The 17,683-nt window shown below is 39.2% G+C and overlaps 1 long non-coding RNA gene across 1 annotated transcript in view; it reads left to right on the top strand.

Moving 5' to 3' along the window:
- Positions 1–17,683, top strand: part of LOC146492049 (uncharacterized) — a 505,246-nt gene that overhangs the window by 435,511 nt on the left and 52,052 nt on the right. The gene's annotated exons all lie outside the window — the stretch shown is intronic.

Raw genomic sequence — 17,683 nt, forward strand, 5'->3', positions numbered from 1 at the left:
GTTCGGTACGCATATGTATCGAACAATACAAAATTTTTTTATTTTATCAACTTTTCTTCTGACGATGCTGTCTGTCTTGAGTGCTCAGTGGATCTGCGCTCGACAGTGCAGCCTAGGCGGAGTAGTCGAACGCAGATTCACTGAGCGCAGGGCAAGCTAGCGAGACAGAAGTTAAGCTCTCGTTGCAACATGGCAAATTGAACCTCCCCCACCCTCATTCAGATCTGGCGTTTGGAACTATTTTGGTTTTCATCGGACGTATGACCCTGAAGGTAAGCGCGTCATGGACTAAAGTAAAACAGTATGTTGGATGTTCCACGCAATGCTCAATTACATTGGTGGGAACTAGTGCGTTAGCGCAGTTAGCTCGTTAACGTGTTGACGCCGTCCAGCCCCACGCACGGGGCGATCCGCGGTAGCTCGTTAACGGAGATTTGCCGTGTTGTGGCGTTAACGACATCTCAACGAGATTAACGCTGACAGCACTAGTGGGAACACAACGAATATGACTGCACATTTACTCCGACATCATCCTAGTGCAAAGACAAGTGGAAGCAGACAAAAACAACAAGCATGCATGCTACAAACTTTACCCGAGTCATTTAAACAGCCGTTAGCACATGATTCTCCTTATGGGGTCCTGATATGTTTAATATGCTGCTGAGAATATAGCCCGAAGAAGTGTATATTATAGCTTTTATTTTGGAAAGAGATATTTCTCTGTAATAAACTCTCTTTTCCAAAGATGAGTGATTTCTCAATCAAATAGATTTTTTTTTTTATTACTTTGTTGTTTCAGCAACATTAAATTTAAAAACGGTACTTTTGAATTAAAATATATATTTATAATTTTAATAAATGACAAATTAAAAAGGCATGAACATTTTTTTGTATCGAAAAAATATCAAACCGTGACACCAAAGTATCGAACCGAACCGAACCGTGAATTTTGTGTATTGTTGCACCCCTAATTGAAATCTGCTGCAATGACCTGGTTACTGTGTTCACCAGATATCAACACAATTTCGATCCGCTCCTCACGTGTTAACCTCTTCGACATGTCAATGGCTGTGAACAAAGAGAAACTTGTAATTAACTCATGAAAGAATAAAGTTATGTTGAAACCAACCCCACCATTGTTTTTCTTGTGACATTACCAATAAGATGTGTCACATGGCCCTCTTCCTATTGAAAAAACAAAAGTTGTATCCAAGATGGCCGACATCTAAATGGCCACCATGGTCACCACCCATCTTGAGGAGTTTGCCCCCTCACATATACTAATGTGCCACAAACAGGACTTTAATATGACCAGCCATTCCCATGTTATTACGGTGTATTCATATAAAGGGCCCACCCTGTAGTTTTAAAGTTTTTACTTAAAAGACTTTTACATTTGGTGTGACCTCGGCACAATTATCTAAATTATTAAATTGTCTCAAGCCGGTAGTAGTCTCTACCATAACACCAAATTTGATCACCTTGTAAACTGTGGATGTTAAAGTGCTCACACTAGAATGCTATCAAATGGACAGATTACTTATATTTTTATACAACATAAGGACAAGCGTGCGCTGGTACAGTAAAGTGAATCCAGGACTGAAACAACCATATCATACTGCTAACAGAAGCTGAGCTTTTTGCAAGCACCTGCACACACAGCAAAGCTTGCCAAAAACCCTCATTGATGATAATGCTGATCTTGTAATGCTGATCCCAGTCCAGCAGCCAGAGCCTGAACTTCACCAGGTAACCAAGGAAGTGGTGAACAGACAGGCTTACAGCACTGATGCCTCCACTTCTACCTGTTTATATTTCTATAGTTGAATCTGTGTGGGCAAAGTCTCTTTGGGATGGTTTTCCTATTTGCTTTTTGTTGTCAACATTGTGTTTATATATAAAGAAAGAAAGATCACATCTGTGTCCTCGTGAGGATGGGTATGTGTGTTGGTGTGGGGGACTGTAGGTTTGTATTGCTAAGTAACAATTATGTGACAATACTTTTACAGCCATTTATGGAGTAATCTGAAACTAATGTGACAAATACTGTAGCAAAATATTTTCTCTGGTGAATAATTAAGTGTGTGCACGTATGTGTGTATTGTACTATAAAGTTTCTAGTGATATTTATTAAGTTTTTTATAAATGCCTAATTGCCCATGTCATGAGAATGTAAGTGTTATTATCTCTTATTAGCCATGATACAATACACTTTCCAAAATGAAATTAACGAATCAATGGTTTATTGACTACCTCAGAGACAGGGGCACTATGACACTGTGACGGGCTGAGTGTCTGAGCTCCACAGGGGACTGTTCATGATCACACACAGTACGACATGCAGTGAAATGCTTATTCCTGTGCTATTCCCAACCAGATACAAAAATGCAACTAAAATTAAAAATCAAGCATAAAATTAAAGTTAAAAATTAAGATTAAAAAAGGTGTGCAAATCAGCAGTGTGTGGATTGACAGTGAACAGTCAATAACAATTATGAGGTATATTATTGAAGTACATTATTTTTATTAAGTGCATGTACAAGAAGTTCCTCCTCATTCTCTCTGTGTTGGCCTAAAGGGAGCGTGATGATGACATGATTGATTGATTGATTGATTGATTGATTGATTGATTGAATCTTTATTTTGAACATGTTGAAAAAGTACAACAACATAGAATTAAAAGAGACAAATGAACAAAGCAAAACAAAAGGAAAACGAGTAACCACAACTACAAATAACTTTCATGTTAAAAAAAGGGAATGATCTGGAGGATATCAGCTGCTTTTAAACAGAGCTAAAACCACAGAGGTTGTGAAGAAGAAAGAGAGCAGCTGCATAGAATAGAATAGAATAGAATAGAATAGAATAGCCTTTATTGCATGATTGACACAGGGTCTTGGCGGTGGAGGAGTACAGGTATCTGTGCTTTCACATCGACCAACTAGCAGTATACATAAAGACATGTCGTTATCTTACTCCTACAATATTTTTCTTACACTATTTAATGGCAAATAAACATAAATTCTAGCATTAGTAATGATAGTTAACTATTTAAAATAGCTTAATTTGCTGTTAATTTGACTTTTCAGTTTTGCAGTTGAAGTCATTATTTAAATCTGTAAAATTAAAATCAAAGCTTTCAGGCACTGGCTTACTTGGTGACATTTAAATCTAACAGAAATACTCAGACACAATAAAAGAAAACCACAAGCTTGTGTTAACAGTGTCATTATAAACCTCCATGCAAGTCATCCATTTTAGACAAATCTAGTAGACTCCCATAATCCTTTTGTGACTCTCACTTGGCCAGCCCCATGGGTGCCATTTAAAAAGCCTTTTCAGGATTGTCCCTCTAATCCTCCTATCCTGTCCTATTACAGCTGCTTGTTTGGTGGGGATTGTTGGATTTGTTAAAGGTTGTTTGTGTGTATCTAAGTATGTGTGTGCATTTTCCCTCCTGCCCAACACTTAAATGCTCATAACTTGATTTTGACGAGCATAGTATTCAGTTCTGAGAACCAGTCAAAGCTGTTCAACAGTGATTTCAAAGATACCAATACTTGTGCCGCGACTATCTTAATGTATTATGCGTTATTGCATATTATGCAAAATTTATAAAAACTATTATAGTTTACATGTTGTGTTCAATCAGAGTCAAGATTAAGTTATTTAACCCCAATACAAGGATTAGCCCAACCTAAGCACCCTATTTTGTAAAACATTCACCCAAAATTCCAAACTATTTCTTGTGGTCTTGAATGTAAATCTAATTTTGTTGCAATTTAGACAGCATTTACAGCATTGCCCTGGATTTCCCATACGGTTGCAGTTTTAACTCAGCTGACCTTAACTGAGGCTAACTAATTCCTTAGATGCTCTTTAGATGTTGTTCTGGATGAGTTGTCAGTGCACTCTTGGAGTAATTTTGGTAGGCCGACCACTCCTGTTGATGTTCACTACTGTTCTACTGTTCTGTTTTCTCTATTTGTGGATACTGGCTTACAATGTGGTGTGCTGCAGTCCAAAAGATTTAGAAACAGCTTTGTATTCCATACAGTGAAAACTATGCCAAAAAAAATGACAGAAATCAGGATAGGAGGCAAATATTTTTTCACAACACTGTAGCTTACAACAAAATAGAACACAGTTATCAAAACCCAGGACTGGATCGCCACCCTCAGAATGTCTTTCATTGTCAGGGGAACTTCAGCTTGGCAAGACTTCTGTTTATCGCTTCTTTTTTTGTTCACTTTTGCAACTTCTCTCTCATTTTCTTAATCATTTAAAGGTGTTTTCCCAGGACTGTGTCAGTGGCCCTTCACTAATCTCTTGACCCTCCTTGGGAATATTGATTTTCCCTGGCTCAGAGTCTTAACTTGGATATTCTCCCTGCCTGAATTACTCATATTTTGTACACACACTTTTTCTTCTCTGTGTTCCCCATATCACTGTTGACTACCATTGAATGTGTTGTGAGGCCACTCTATTGTGTGCAATCTAATGAAGCATGTCCAGTTAATTACAGTTAATACATCACTGCATCTCATCCCTATTTAATCTATAAGAGTCTGTAATAGCTACTGGTGCAATAAAAATGGCAAAATGTTCTTTGTTAAACTTCATTTTTCAACAACTAAAGAAAACATTTTTAAAAAACTACTTTTCCACCAGTACGTGACTCATTTTACTGATGAATTTTTATCACGCTTCTCTACAATGACACATCAAATGTAAAATTGTTTGTATGCTGTTAAAGCCATGGGTCAGTAATTCTAATTTTCTCTAGTCAGACCGTGAAATAGTGCGAAACCCATACATTTCATCCCTGTTGTGCTCATGTACAGTCTACTCTACTGTTTCGTCACGGTCAGCAAAGGTCCTGCAATCATCTCAAAATATACATAAATCTTCACAATGTGGCTAAAAATGAAGAGCGTCCCCCTCCAGTTGCATCCCCTAGCTACTCAGCAGCATTGTTAAAACCATTTTCTCATTAATCTCAGTATATTGGCTTGTTATCTTAATGACTGCTTAATTAGTCTGACCTGCAGTACTAGACTATGCTAAGAATGCTCCTATAGACTGAGGCAGAATTGAAATATACATGAGTAATGCTAACTGAAAAGTCTATCCACCTTCCGTTCAGTTCCTCAAAAAACTTGAGAGTTTTCTGCAACTTTCAGTGAAATATTTCTAGCAGGAACTGTGGGGCAACTGTGTAGCTATATCACCTCACAAAAGAATAAAGCCAGTTAAATGGCATTATATCTGCAGGCAATGAGGCACGACGTCATTTGAATCCCCCTTAAAAACTGGCAGATGCGGCTTAATTGGAGCTTTAGCTGCAAAAAATAAAAAATAAATTAAAAAAAGTTAATGAAACTACCCTGTTTCTTTTGTAGCTTAGAGTCCTATTTATTGCTGACAACAGCTATCACAGTGGCAAGCAAATAGGAAAATACCCTGAAGAGAGGAAAAAAGTAAAATTCACTGCATTTTTATGGTGCTTTGAGTAATTTTGTTTCACAGGGTTCACAGCAAGCTCAGATAACTCGAACCTCTTTGTTCAGTTACCTAACAACTGAAGAAAGATGCTCACTTTGGTTGAAATAACTCAGCAACTCCTTACTGATTTTCTGTAAAATGCTTTGAAATTCAAAGCACTGTATGGTTAGATACTAGTACTTCCTTTTCCTGTGATCTCTATAGAAACTGGACGGTGAAATATCTCTGCATGGAGGTATTTCATACATACCTCCATGCATTGCTTAATTGTTATGTATAGAGTTTACATAACAGCTTGCGTAGCACTTTTTATTGTTGTGGATTCACTATTTTAAAAAATCAACTAATTAAGTGTCATATCCTGTATAAGATGATCTTCAGAAATTGTGTTATGCTTTCAAACTTTTAAGTTATTTATTTTTTTATTTACTTTTTACAAAGAAATGCCTAGAACACTTTGCATAAGTGTTGCATGGGTGATGTGTACAAGTTAGTAAATTTGAAGTAAAAACCAGCTGTAAAACTAAGATGGTATACATTATGACACACAATGACAGTGTGTGCCTTGAAAGTTCACACTGTCATTGTGAGCTTTCCACAACAACAATATAACAATGACAATATGAATATCAGTATCAATACTGGCTAACTACCTAGTGGCTAAGTAAAGACCGAAACAGATGCTAGCATGGCTTTAGACAAGCGGTTACCAAGTATGTGTTGTCCTGTGCCCTTCAATGGCTAAAGAATGAAGACTGCTGCAGATAAAGTTGAGGCCAAAATTATTAGCCCTCCTTATGAAATTAGACAACACTCTTGATTTCAATATGAAAATGACCATTAACAACGAGTGTTTGGAAACAGATACACTTTAAAAAACAAAGTAACAATGTCCACTAAGTTTAACTGGCATATTTATTGATGCACCAAGTGGAAACAAGAAAGGGCAAATTTGATCCATCCAAAATTATTAGCCCCATGGCCATTAATAGTCAATACCGTACCCTTTCTGAGCCACAACTGACAACAATTGCTTAGGATAGGTCTTTACTAGGCTGGCACAGGTCTCCTGAGGGATTTTGGCCCATTCCTCCATTGGAAATTGTTCTAGCTGGTCCAAATTACATGGTTTTTCGAGGATGGACATTCACTTTGATCACTTGCCACAGATTCTCAATAGTATTGAGGTCTGCGCTTTGTGTGTGTCGCTCCAGGATCTTGGTTTTAGTATCCTTGAGGAACTGTTGGACTAATTTCGATGTATGCTTTGGGTCATTGTCTTGTTGGAAGACTCAGCAACAACCTAAGTCTAGACTAAAGCAGATTTCTGCATCTTCTTACTCAAAATGTCAACATAATTTTCTTTTTTCATGATGCCATGCACCTGAACAAGGCTCCCTGTGCCCAAGGCTGCAAAACAGCCCCACAGCATGATGCTCCCACCACCATGTTTAACTGTGGGAACAGTGTTACTAGGGTTGAAGGCCTCTCCCTTTCTTTACCAAACATAACCAATATCTATGTGCACAAACAGTTCCAGTTTAGTCTCATCAGACCAAAGTACAGACTTTCAAAAATCATCTTTACATTTCAAAAGTTCATGGGGAAACCCTAGTCGGGCTACGATGTGCCACTCTTTGAGTAAAGGGCGTCTTCTGGGACAATGCCTCTGAAGCCCACCACAGTTAGGAGCCCTCACAACTGTGTTTCTTGAAACATCAACTCCAGAAGAGGCCAGGTCAGCAACACTCATCTTGGCAGATGTCCGTGGTTCCTTGATGACATCTCTTGACCATTTTCCTCTCCAGAGTTCTTGAAATCTTGAACTTACGACCACTGCCAGGTTTGTTTCTTATACAATTTGTCTTCTTGTACTTGGCAATGATGCAACGTACAGCAGTTCTAGACACTGTGAATTGCTTGGAAATGGCAGCATAGCCTTGCCCCTTGTCATGAGGCTCTACTATCTTCTTTCTGAGCTCCAGACTGATTTCCTTTGTCTTTGGCATGGTAAGTAACAGTAGTCCCTCTCATGTGTTCAAGTGCCCTGTTCCTTGGAGTCTTTAATGCTAAATGAATGTTGTTAGGAAGCCAATTGACTTCACAGGTGTGGTTCAAAGCTGATTGGTTAATCACTGTAGGTGTGTTTTAAAAGCAAACATTCACATGGGGCTAATATTTTTGAACACCCCATTTTTTACTATATTTGAAATAAAGCAAACCTAAAAGTGTATTTTATATAACAAAATGTACCAAAAGCTACTAAATAGCACTGATGAATGTTTGATTATATCAAGTTTCATCAATCCTGCAAAAATTAGGAAGAAGTGTAGGGATATGTTCCATAATTCATGGAGGGCTAATAATTTTGGCTTCACCTGTAATAACTCTCGGCTAGGCTTCACTGTGTTAATTAATAACACTGAACTGAGCCTCTTTAAGGAAATTTAAAAAATAATAATTCTCTGACAAATACAATGGCTTGTTGTGTCTTACAGGCATTCTAAGATGTTTTTGCTAGTATTTTACTACTCTGTTACTGAGTGTCTATAAAATTTATAGATGAAGCTTGCTATCCAAGCAAGGTTAGCAAGCTTGCAAAAGGAGTGATAACTTAGTAATAGAACTGTCAACACTGGCAAACATAAGACTAGCCATGACGCTTTAAAATGTGTGTTTAAAATAATACATGTAATTCAAATAATGTCCAGCATGGTGGCATAGTGATTGCCACTTTTGCCTCACCGTAAGAAGGTCCTGAGTTTAAGTCCACCACCTGGCTGGGACCTTTCTGTGCAGAGTTTGTATGTTCTCCCGTGTTTGTGTGGGTTCTCTCCGGGTACTCTGGCTTCCTCCATTAGGTTAATTGGTAATAGGTGTGAATAGTTGTCTGTCTCTATCTGTCAGCCCTGCAACAAACTGGTGACCTGTCCAGGGTGTGTCTGCCTCTTGCCCTAAGACACCTGGGATAGTCTCCAGAGACCCTGAGAAGGATAAGCAGAAGAGAATGGATGGATGGTCAATAAACCAGAACGTTTAAACTTTTTTTCTTATTTCCAGTAGTCTCTGAATTGAAGATCTTTCTTGATAGTATGCATTACTTAAGTAGCTCCTTCCCTTTTCTAGAAGTCTAATTTTTTGTATTTCATTTCCATGTCTTCCTTATTTCCTTCACATCTTGCTCACCCACTCTGGTTTTTTGCCTTTCCACATTTCCATTTCTTCCCCTCTGTGACCTCCACACCTATCTAGCCTTAGCAACACCAGCCCCTCCTCCCCTGATCTCTGAGCATCTCACTCCTGACTTCCCCAATCCACCCACCCCGCTTCTTCCCACCTCGCCTTGTCATTTTCTTTTCCTCTGCACCACTCTTTCTGTTCCCCATGCTCCTCCCTCCCTCCCTCTCTGTCTCGCCCTCATTCGCCCCTTCTTCATTTAGAGACTTGGTGTGGCTCTGATTTCTTTAAATAGCTCACATTGCCTCCAGCAGGTTGAAGCTGCAGTCTGGTTCTGCTAATAAATGACAGCGAACAAATGTGAAAGTTGAATCAATCGCATTGAGACACACAGATAGGCAGACAAAAACTCACATCCAGTAATTGCATGGACACACAAGCCACATCAGATCACACAACATGGAAGGACATCTTTTGCAGAAAAGTGACATGACGTGACATGTTTTGCTGAAAAAAAGAGAGTTTCATAGAAACATAGCTTCAAGGTGCATGTGTCTTTTCACGTTACTGCTAAATACAAGCCTAGTCTAGTCTCATCTTATTCCTTATTCTATTCCATTCTACACTTTTCTAGTGTGAAAATCTGACAGAGTAATGGATTGCAAAGTCCAAGTAATTTTGCACATTACTTCTGAGTCATTGCCTTGCATAATGAATACTGGCTAATGCACTTTTTTTTGTTAATTCACCACAAAGGATTAAAACATATCTGCTTATGTATCACTGCAGAGCAGTGCACATATTCTTAGCATAGTGTGTGCATATTCCATCATGGGATAAAACCCAAACTTGGAGTTGGAACCAGGAAAGGTAAGTGTGATGCCTTTATTTATTGTTTGTTTCTCTCTAACACAAAGCCTGGCTTTCTCCAACTTTGTGTTATCAGTACTGGCCCTGATATATCAGTTAAAGTATCTTATTCAGCTTATCTGAGAGAATACGTCTGGCCAGTTTTCTGATTTTTTTCTTTACGTTTTATCCTTGTATTTGTTGAGAGCACTAAAGTACAAGTCAGCATAAAGCCTGCTTTGTTTGGGCTCAATCACTCAATTGAAAAATATACAAAAGGTAAAAACCAAGGCTATTTTTCCCATTATACACATTTAAACACACAGCTTGATGTTGGCTCTTCGAGGTATAATTGTTAACGGAGGGGTGTCAAGGTCATTTTGAATTGTGGGTTTCATGTAGCCCAATTTGAACTGGAGTGAAGCAGCAGCAACACTCTTCTATTTGGTTCCCCAAATCCATGTGGGGAGTTTCAGCTAAGTTAATGAGTGACAACTACACAAGCATGGTTTTAACCTTTTTTAACTGAACATTAATGTTACTCTGTCAACAGCCTATTGTCTAAATTACCGAGCTAACAGAGCTACGTAAACAGAATGAACATGAGAGCAGCTGACTGCAGACGTCAACAATGCAGCGCAATGGAATAATCTCCCGATCTTCGCGAAAGTTATAAACCGTAATCCAGTTAAGGTACAAAAAAATCGATTCAACAAAAATAGTGATGCAGTTCACTGTTTTTTTGCTCAGCCGAACTGTCTCTGTTGATGTGTGGAGCAGCCCGTGTCAGTCACCTCTTTCACACGTTACTCACTCATCCGGTCATGTTCTGCGGTCTCATAAAGAAACTCAGCGTTTTGATATAAAGTTTTTCCTTGTTCCCAAATACAAATATCTTTAAAATATTTGTTCAAAATAAATATTCGTAAAAAACACGTTATTTGTGCCTTTCCAAATACCATATTCGGGTTCGGCTCCACCCCTAATCTCCACTGTCTTCTGGGCGTTCAGCACCAGGTTGTTGTGGCTACACCAGGACACCAGACGTTCAACATCCCTCCTGTAGGCAGACTCATCCCCATCTGAGATGAGTCCGATAACGGTGGTGTCATCTGCAAACTTGATTAGCTTGACAGACTGGTGGGTGAAGGTGCAGCAGTTAGTGTACAGGGAGAAGAGCAGAGGAGAAAGAACACAGCCTTGGGGCGAGCCAGTGCTGATGGTCCGGGAGTCCGAGACATTCTTTCCTAGTCTCACGTGCTGCTTCCTGTCCGTCAGGAAGTCAGTGATCCACCGGCAGATGAGATCAGGCACATTCATCTGGGAAAGCTCGCCTTGGAAATGGTCTGGAAGGATGGTGTTGAAGGCACAGCTGAAGTCTACAAACAGGATCCTGGCGTAGGTTCCTGGGGAGTCCAGATGCTGCAGGATGAAGTGTAGAGCCATGTTTATAGCATTGTCTACAGACCTGTTGGCTCTGCATGCAAACTGCAGGGGGTCCAGGAGGGGGGCCATGAGGGTCTTGAGGTAGGAGAGGACCAGGCGTTCAAATGACTTCGTGACCACAGATGTCAGAACCACAGGTCTGTAGTCACTTAGTCCAGTGATCCTTGGCTTCTTGGGGACAGGGACTATGGTGGAGGACTTGAAGCAGGAAGGCAGGCACATGACATGCTTGCAGTGAGGAGTTGAAAATGCCAGAAAAAACTGGGGCCAGCTCATTTGCACAGGCGTACGTTGGAAAGGAAGATCCCAGGAAGAGCAGTTCGTAGTCCGCGCCTCCTCAGTCGCACGAGTGCGCCAGTTCTCTTTCCTCTCCTTCGGCGTCTCACTTTTGTGATCAAAGTCTGTAGTAAATCCGTCGCAGATGCGACAAATACTGGAAAATAAATCCACAGGTGTTGGAATCCTGTAGTTAAGAAGCTCTTCTCTGGTGTAAGAATATTCAGAAGAATGTTCAGACACACAAATTATGCACAAAAACAAAACAGAAGTAACGCACTGAAGTACCAGGGCATCCATACGCAGCGCCATCTTGGAAACAATCATGCCATATCCTTCGGCGGAGTCACTGTGATATCAGTTCACTTCATCTTCCTTGTATTTAATCATTTAAACCCAGATTATCGAGCTATGACTAGCCTTTTTAATCAAACAGGTGACCAATGAGCACAATGGGGAAAAAACCCACTAAAACTAAAATACTACTAAGTTGCCCTCTGTAATTACCATTTTCCTGAAACTGGGATTTTTCATCAATAATGAAAGTTATTGTAGATTCAGAATATTTGACTGAAAGTTTGAATTGAATGCTCTTATGTAATTGCAGGGAAAAGAGTCGAGTTTAAAAAATTAGTTATCCAGGATATTTAGGAAAGGTTCAAACTTAAAGATTTTTGTGTAGCAATATCAAATTAGTAGTGTGGTATACTTTGCTGAGTATAGTACTGTAAGTCTTGTAAGTCTCAGAGTGCAAACTTGGGTTTTGCTTCATTGTTAGCTTTACCGTTATCCTCATCCTATGCATTGTTGATGAAGGATTCAATTGAGTTTTATTTATACAAGGACAAATCACAGCAGCAGTCACCTCAAGGTGCTTTAAATTTAAGGTACACACCCTACAATAACAGAGAGAAACCCCAACAATCAAATGACCCTCTTTGAACTCCATTTTAACAGGAAGACACCTCTGGCAGAACCAGGCTTATGGAGGGGCAGCAATCTGCCATGAACAAAATACTTGGGATTTACTGCTTATTCTGCCAATAAAATATATGAATTGGCTTTTGTTAACTTGTAATGAACACATCTGTTTTCTTAATTGTCAAAATGTGTGTGATATTGTAAAAACAATATTTTTGATAGAGAAAGAAAGCTGCTCTGTAACTGACCTTTGACCACATTGTGGTAGGCAACCAAGCAGTGTTTTCAAGGCATCCCTTAATATTCAAATCTGACCACGATGGACCACTGTAAGCAATTTGTCAACCAATTAATAGTTCCACGCCTGAAAACCCCCCACACAATCTTAAAAATCAACCCTTGGCATTATTGATCACACATTCATTAGGGCCAGAAAGACAACTTTACATCTCAGATCATTATTTGTAAAATGTTGCAGCATGAAAACTATGAACTATGAGCTTGAACTAAAAGGCATGCACACAGTCATAGACTCAACATGTAAAAATTAAAGAGAAAACAAAGTGATCCGTGAAAATTGAAACACGTTCATTTAACAGCCGCCCTTACCAGTTACATGCCTAAAACGTCTCACTGATCGCTCGATTTAATGGCAGGACACTCCATTTGCTTGTCTGTCTGCAAAGTGCAAATAGCAATTTTTCTGTGTGAAATTGCATGCTGACAGTTCTACTGATGACCTCCAATCACAGGCACTAAAAAAAAGGAAGGAGACGATTGTGAGCAGATACACAGTGACAGGGAGACAGAAGGTTCTTAGAGTCACCAACGAAGCGTGGGTCTCTAACATCAGTCATCATAAACCTCACCTTCAACAAAGACCCTGATAAGTCATGGAGTATGCTTTCCATCAGAACGTATGGAGTTCAGTGCAAGGATTTATGACAAGGTTGTATTCTTGCATGCAAGGGTGTAGTATTGAGGAAGGTACCATCTACTTGTTATAGGAACATCGCTATTGTCCAACGTTTCATCACAAAGTTAGATTCAGGCAGCTTCTTTTTTAAATGAGCAACATTTACAAAAATAAAAGTAGTGATTATGCGTACTTTGAAACCCAGTAGAAAATCTAGGTTTTGTTCTTCAGATATGGAGCAATTGTAGCAAACACTGTAGCTCAAACAGAATAAATAATTATTCTGTCACTGGGCTACGAAATGTTTTGTCACCATCTAGGATGGAAGTGATCCGCTGGTAATGCTTTTCTAATTAAGTCACACTCTATTTTCTAGGGCTTTTTTTTTTTTTTTTTTTGCTAACTTGGCAGCCACTTTAATCACATCCCCAGCAGCTGTTGACCCAGCTCTGTGGCACTCTGTCTGACAACCTCTGACAGATGCTAATTTGTTATCGTTACTTCCTGCAAACAGCGTCACCTGCAGGCATGATTGACACCACGGCATGTCAGTCTATCTGTCACTGGAGACAGCACTTGACTGAAGTAGTTTGGCTTTAAATGGGAAGGTAAGGGGAAAAAAAATATATATGGATGGAAATTTTATTTAAGATGCCAGGAATCAGTTGAAGAATACCAGGTAAGTAAACAGTTATCTCCAGTGAGTAGCATAACAGTGTGTCTGTCAGAATGCAGGAATCTAATGATTTATACAACAGATACAACATAACTGAGATTTTGAGAAAATAAAGTAAGCAAATGCAAGATTTCCATTTACAATGGCTGAACTGAGCGCATAAGCATGCAACATTTAAGATTATTTTGAACTTTGAACTATGAATCCTAGAAAGCTACTTCAGGGCAGTTCAGGAATAAACATAAGGAAAAGTGGAAATGAGGTTGGAAAAATAAAATGTAGACCATGTATGATATGGTACTTGGTAGAACTACTTAAATTTTTTCTTACTTTCAGCTATTTTTGACTGCATCCTTATCTACTGTGTGTTGCCACAGCAGGTTGCTCTGTATGTTTGATTTAGCACAGTTGTTATGCCATTTCACTTTTTCATGCAACACCCAATGAGATTTGTGTATACCTTCACATTTTATGAATTAAAAAGTGGACCTATTTCTGTTACATATATACTTTTACACTGGGAGACACTGATATTATTATTTGAAGCGTAGGTCATATTCAATATATGTATAATTAATCCATGTGATCCAAAAGCGTAGGCGTGAGAGTGCACTAAACACTTGGTTTTTGTCAGTTTTTCTACTTTCTACCTTGGTTTGATTATACTGGGAGAGGATGCTCCCAATATGGTCATTTCAGGCACATTTTACCTATGAGGTCAGAAGCCCCACCCACATTCTGTTGATGAGTGGCAGCCAGTAAGAAGAAAGCTTGCTTAAAGGTAAGGGGAAGGGACCTAAAATGGTTTGCTTTAGGAAGTGGATGAACTGAGGAGTTGCACCAAGGCCAAAGCTACTGTAGTATAGTCCAAGAATGAAGTATGTAGCTGTATATAGAGTGCCATTAAATTAATAGGTAGCAAAGCAAACCTAGAAAATTGTTTATCCTTAATCTTTATTGTTGTTTGATTATTATGGTCCTCAGGTTTACTTGTCATTTTTTAAAGTACTCATATATTTATCTACTCACCATCGTTTTAATTCACTTTGCTCTTTTCATCACCATCAATGAAATAAAAAGTTGGAATAGACAGAAGGAGAAAACAAAACAAAAATGTTTCTACCTTCACCGTTGGTCTCAAGTGCTTAGTAGTGACCAAAAGAAAGATCACGGCTACAAACGGTAGAAATGAGCTTCCTTCAAAGGCAGGTGGGCTCTCCCCTAGGTTAAACCTTCTAGTTCTCAACATCAAAAGGTGGCAGTTGAGGTGTTTTGGGCAAGTCGTACTGAGACTAGGCCCTGAAGCAGACTCAGGACAGGCTGCAGAGATTGTATCTTGTTTGTGGTTAGGGAACACCTTGATGTACCTCAGACCAGCAGTAAGAGGTGACTGAGAAAAAGGAAGTCTGGGTTTCTCTGCATTGACTGCTGCTCCTGTGACCCAGACCAAGGTCATTACAGATTACTAAATCTAAACTTAAAACTAGACTTGAAAAAATGTTAGAGCAGAAATAGATGGATGCTTTGGATTTTTATATAATTTGTTTTGAGCTTTCAGTCTTTGGGTTGATGCGGCTTCCGCTGCCAGGCCTGCAAACAAAACAGGCCCAGCGTAGTTCGACCTGATGCAGTCCCGGATTGCACTGCACCATGGGAATTGTTCCTCTGGCATCACAGGGAGCGGGTAGATCTCACACAAGAAACCACTGGAAAAAAACGTTTACCTGGAGTGACTTACTTATGCATTTTCTCAGTGCAGATATTCCAATTGCGGGTTAAAATAAAGAGTAGAATTCCTTGAAGACAATTTTTGTATTAACAATATGAATCAGAACCATGACCATTGACTAAAACAAATCTGACAACTTCTGATGTTACCAGCTACACGCAGGGTTAATTGAGCATTAAGAGTTATCCTAGCTTAGCTGATGATAGTTTAACATCAAAAAAGTGGGCCAAATGATGCCAGAGCACATGTGCACGCTTCCAACAATCAGCCCTTGTGACAATTAGCATAACCTGGACTCGTAGTTCATGTCAGCCCTGGTTCATACAGCTTCCCCAATGGACACAGTACCAATGCATCCCACTCAGTGACACTGATGTCCTAATAAACTACATCTGTCTCATCTTATATGCTCAAACCTGAAAAGCAAATCCTTGTCTGTTCTCATTTATCACTCAGCTGCTAGTACTCCAACCCCAGCTTTTGATAAAAACACACTGACACAAGCACACACACACACACACACACACACACACACACACACAGACAGAAAACCCCAAATATAGTCCACCTTCCATTACAACGCAGAAACAGTGTCATTTATAGGAACTTTTTATTTTACACTTTACAAAAATGCATACATCATAGATGTTTTAAGCCCTCTAATTGAGAAATACATGGCATCAGCAAGACTAGATCTCTATTTTTTATGTATTCTGTTGGCTTTAGGTGCATTAAAAAATGTATATCACACTAATAAATGAAGGAATCTCTCCTTCTCTCTCCATTAATGCTCCCTGAGTTTTTCTCACACTTACTACTTTAGACTTATTAAGCTTGAGGTCGTTAGGACAAAGATCAGAGGGTTGTACTACAAAGCAGGATTGTGAGCTTAGGAAGGTAACTATACTAACCCTGGGTTTTTTAGTTTTCAGAATATAATTCACCTCTTATTGGGGCACAAAACTTATGCTGCAAGAATAACCTGCTCCAAAGAAGCTTGTGTTTGAGCTACAATCCCAACAACTACTGATCAATCAACTCACTGAGTCATCGTTACATGAAGATCTTGCAGAGACTGGTGTTCGTTTTTTTTTTGTTTGCATAATGAGCATCAGTAAGAAAGAGTTCCAATATTTATCTAGAAAAAAAAAACAGGTGAAAATATACAAAAAATCCCACCAAGAAACTGAATCCTGATTTTAAAATAACACTATTGCTGCTACTACTACTACAACAGTGAAATGCATTATACATTTTTATACACTGTATATAAAAGATGGGCATGGTGATGTGACATAACCCATTTGTTCTGGAGTGGACATTTTCAATTCTCAGTGTTTTGTGCCACATTGTTTTTTTAATTGTTTGTTTGTTTTAAAACCATATTTAGACAAGAGACTGGAGTGCCTAAAGTTATTAGGTAAGCCTAGCAAGCTAGGTCAGCAAGCTGCATCCATAAATTGTAAGTAATAAGCTAATGAAGTACTTCACTCACCAAAACTGAAGCGCCAATCCAAACGTAGTGAAGAGGTCCGGTAAAGGTTACTGTCAGTCAAAGAGCCCACACTGCTACCTTTAAGCCTTAGGCCTAAGTAGCACAATGTTAGAGACTGGTTGGCAACCCCCTAGCAACCTCCAAACACAAGTAAAAAATGTGTATTTCCAAATCAGCTGATTAGTGGTTGCTATAATTTGCTGGCTGTTACCAGTAGAGCAAAGAGGCTGTTGCACCACAAACCTCCTCGCTGTGTGACACAAACCATAAATGGAGAACCTTCACCTTCAAAATAAGAGCTGTGCCTTGACGCTGCAGCACTTTTCAAACGCTGCAACTTTTAATTTGAAGGTGAACAGTCTCTGTTTCTGGATTGAGACACACTCTTTTCACTCCCACTTAAGCAGTATTTTGTGATCACTTCTGTAGCAGGTTGCTGTGTTCCCCAAAAGTTACCATGGAAGATACTGACTGGTCTGCAAACGCTCACAAAGAGGTTTTTAACCAGTTTCATGCGAACGACTCGAAAAAATGCGAATGCGAAAAAAAGTAATTAGCAAGTCACTCAGAGTTGTTACAAAGGCAGAAACTATCCAAAGAACAAAACCAAAATCGTCATACTCAAGCATCAAGCAAACATATTAAAAAATTTACAGACATCATGTTATTGGTAGAGAAACAGGCAGACATTGA

Source organism: Neolamprologus multifasciatus, chromosome 23, assembly GCF_963576455.1.
Source record: "Neolamprologus multifasciatus chromosome 23, fNeoMul1.2, whole genome shotgun sequence".
Classification (NCBI taxonomy): Eukaryota; Metazoa; Chordata; class Actinopteri; order Cichliformes; family Cichlidae; genus Neolamprologus; species Neolamprologus multifasciatus.